The sequence below is a fragment of the Triticum urartu genome, unplaced genomic scaffold (genome assembly GCF_056163025.1).
Source record: "Triticum urartu cultivar PI428250 unplaced genomic scaffold, HENAU_Tu73 scaffold64, whole genome shotgun sequence".
Taxonomy (NCBI): Eukaryota; Viridiplantae; Streptophyta; class Magnoliopsida; order Poales; family Poaceae; genus Triticum; species Triticum urartu.
This window is the reverse complement of record NW_028260825.1, coordinates 3,929-7,870: the sequence shown is the minus strand read 5'-3', so window position 1 is coordinate 7,870 and position 3,942 is coordinate 3,929. Positions and strand designations below refer to the sequence as shown.

The 3,942-nt window shown below is 39.3% G+C and overlaps 1 non-coding gene across 1 annotated transcript; it reads left to right on the top strand.

Moving 5' to 3' along the window:
• Nucleotides 1-1,831: 1,831 nt before the first annotated feature.
• On the top strand, nt 1,832-1,903 carry TRNAR-UCU (transfer RNA arginine (anticodon UCU)). Its single transcript has one exon. It is a non-coding gene; the product is annotated as a tRNA-Arg (tRNA).
• Nucleotides 1,904-3,942: the final 2,039 nt, after the last annotated feature.

Genomic DNA, 3,942 nt, shown 5'->3' with positions numbered 1-3,942 from the left:
ATGTATTGGCAAGAATGTTAGACCATAAAGAAGCTATCATATCTCATTTAAGTTGGGCTAGCCTCTTTCTAGGATTCCATACCTTGGGCCTTTATGTTCATAACGACGTCATGCTTGCTTTTGGTACTCCAGAAAAGCAAATCTTGATCGAACCTATATTTGCCCAATGGATACAATCTGCTCATGGCAAGACGACATATGGGTTCGATATACTCTTATCTTCAACGAATGGCCCCGCTTTCAATGCGGGTCGAAGCCTATGGTTGCCCGGATGGTTGAATGCTGTTAATGAGAATAGTAATTCGCTTTTCTTAACAATAGGACCTGGGGATTTCTTGGTTCATCATGCTATTGCTCTAGGTTTGCATACAACTACATTGATTTTAGTAAAGGGCGCTTTAGATGCACGCGGTTCCAAATTAATGCCAGATAAAAAGGATTTTGGATATAGTTTTCCTTGTGACGGCCCAGGGCGCGGCGGTACTTTGTGATATTTCTGCTTGGGACGCATTTTATTTGGCAGTTTTCTGGATGTTAAATACCATTGGGTGGGTTACTTTTTATTGGCATTGGAAACATATCACATTATGGCAGGGCAACGTTTCACAATTTAATGAATCCTCCACTTATTTGATGGGATGGTTAAGAGATTACCTATGGTTAAACTCTTCACAACTTATCAATGGATATAATCCTTTTGGGATGAATAGTTTATCGGTATGGGCGTGGATGTTCTTATTTGGACATCTTGTTTGGGCTACTGGATTTATGTTCTTAATTTCCTGGCGGGGGTATTGGCAGGAATTAATTGAGACTTTAGCATGGGCTCATGAACGCACACCTTTAGCTAATTTAATTCGCTGGAGAGATAAGCCCGTGCTCTTTCCATTGTGCAAGCAAGATTGGTTGGATTAGCTCACTTTTCCGTGGGTTATATATTCACTTATGCAGCTTTCTTGATTGCCTCAACATCAGGCAAGTTTGGTTAATTTAGTTTGTTTTTTTGTACTGTATCAGCACCTAGTTCATTACTCTTGATAGAGAGGGAGGATCTGCCTTTTTAGATTTCTTTTTCTATTTATTTTTCCATCTAGGATTAGAACCGTATACTTGGTAATAATAGCAACGACACATTATGGCAAAAAAAAGTTTGATTCAGAGGGAGAAGAAGCGGCAGAAATTAGAACAGAAATATCATTTGATTCGTCAATCTTTAAAAAAAAGATAAGAAGCAAAGTTTCTCCCTTGAGTTTGAGTGAAAAAACGAAAATGCGAGAAAAATTGCAATCCCTACCGCGTAATAGTGCACCTACACGCCTTCATCGACGTTGTTTTTTGACCGGAAGACCTAGAGCTAACTATCGACATTTTGGGCTATCCGGACACGTACTTCGAGAAATGGTTTATGAATGTTTGTTACCGGGTGCAACAAGATCCAGTTGGTAAGGATAAAATACCCTTTCGTATTTGTATGGATTTCTGGAATTGATAATCATAGAGGAGCCCTCTTTACCATTCTGTATAAATGGACTATTCTATTTGTATAGATATTGGTAGAGGGGCGTATCCAACCCTCTTTTATCCACTAGTTACCCCTCTTTAGTTTAAGAGTATAGAGCAGTTTGGTAGCTCATAAGGCTCATAACCTTGGGGTTGCGGGTTCGATTCCCACTACCGCCTCCATACTCCTTCTTTATGATATATGCATGATATAATATATACATCATGCATTTGTATCTGGATTTTTTGATTTCCTAAAAGAGTTTTGGTCTAACAGTTTTTTCTCGGAAGAAGCAAAAAAATAAAAGAAAGAATAAAATATGAAAGAAAAGCGTCCATTGTCTAATGGATAGGACAGAGGTCTTCTAAACCTTTGGTATAGGTTCAAATCCTATTGGACGCAATCTTATTTCTATCTATTCTTTAAATAACTATACTAAACTAAAAACAAAGAAAACTTTTTTGCATGATTCAAATGAAAAAGCTTTCTCAACGATTCCTATTCTACTAACAAGAGTAGACATGCAAAATTTATTTGTTACTGAAGAGAAAACCGTTCCAGCTGTTCCTGAATAGCTTCCTTCAAAAGGATTTCCGCTTGCTCGGTGAATGTCTTGCTAGAAGATATAATTTCTTGGAATTGAGGTTTAGTATCTTTTAGATGTTTACGTAACTCATCCAGAAATTTATTTACCTGTTCAATTTCTAACGAATCAAGATATCCTCTTGTTCCGGTATAAATAGTAGCTATCTGCTCTTCCACTGGGAGAGGATTTGCCTGGGATTGTTTAAGCAATTCCCTTAATCGTCGACCCTTGCCAATTGATTCTGACTTGTTTTATCGAGAGCAGAGGCGAATTGTGCAAAGGCTTGTAACTCTGCGAATTGCGCTAGTTCCAATTTTGATTTGCCAGCTACTTGTTTCATGGCTTTAATTTGAGCCGCGGATCCTACTCTGGAAACAGAAATACCCACATTAATAGCGGGTCGAATTCCGGCATTGAATAGATCCGCAGATAAGAATATTTGTCCATCTGTAATGGAGATTACATTAGTAGGAATATAGGCGGAAACGTCTCCAGATTGAGTCTCAACTATTGGTAAAGCGGTCATACTTCCTTCGCCTAAAAGAGAATTTAATTTAGCGGCTCTTTCTAAAAGGCGTGAATGCAAATAAAAAACATCCCCTGGATAAGCCTCACGTCCGGGAGGTCTTCTTAATAGAAGGGACATTTGGCGATAAGCTTGTGCCTGTTTGGAGAGATCATCATAAATTATTAAAGTATGCCGTTCGCGGTACATAAAATACTCAGCCAGGGCTGCTCCCGTATAAGGAGCGAGGTATTGTAATGTAGCAGGTGAATCCGCCATTTCAGCTACTACAATAGTGTATTCCATGGCCCCCTCCTCATGGAAAGTAGTTACTACTTGAGCTACGGAGGATGCTCTTTGACCGATAGCTACATAAACACATATTACACCTTGCCCTTTTTTGATTGAGAATTGTATCTGTGGCTACTGCTGTTTTGCCAGTCTGTCTGTCCCCAATAATTAACTCTCGCTGACCGCGCCCTATAGGGATCATCGAATCGATAGCAATAAGCCCTGTTTGAAGAGGTTCGTATACGGAACGCCTGGAAATTATACTTGGAGCAGGAGATTCAATTAAGCGAGATTCGGAAGCTATAATTTCGCCTTTCCCATCAATAGGTTTAGCCAGAGCATTTACAACACGACCCAAGTAAGCCTCACTCACGGGTATCTGAGCAATTCTTCCTGTTGCTTTTACAAAACTTCCCTCTTGTATCATCAACCCATCGCCCATTAATACAATCCCAACATTTTTGGATTCCAAATTCAGAGCAATACCCCTAGTACCTTCTGCAAATTCGACTAATTCACCTGACATTATTTCACCAAGACCTATAATACGAGCAATCCCATCCCCCACTTGAACTACGCGACCTATATTCTCAATCCCTACTTTCCTATTATATTGTTCAATACGTTCGCGGAGAATTTTATGAATTTCGTCGACTCGAAGGGTTGCCATTAGTGTTTCTTGACTCTTTTTTCGGAAGCAAGGGGAAAAATAATGCCTAAATTCTAAACGAAAGTAGAAGTTCAAGGCCTAATTAATTTAATTATTTCTTCCATTCCAGGGACCCGAGAATGCCAATATTAGCACGAATCGTACGGAAATGTAACTCGGTATTCAAACAACTATTCAGAGTTCCTAGAGCTCCTTGTACGGCCTGTTGGAAAACCCGCTGTCGGACCTGATTCATTGCCCTTTGTTTTTCAAAATAAAGGGTTTCGTTTTTAGACTTTTCCAATTGTTCCAAACTAATAGAAGTAGCATTAATCAAATTTGCTTTTTCTCGTTCTATCTCAGAGTATCCATTCATTCGATACTCATCCGCTTCTAGTTCGACTTTCTGT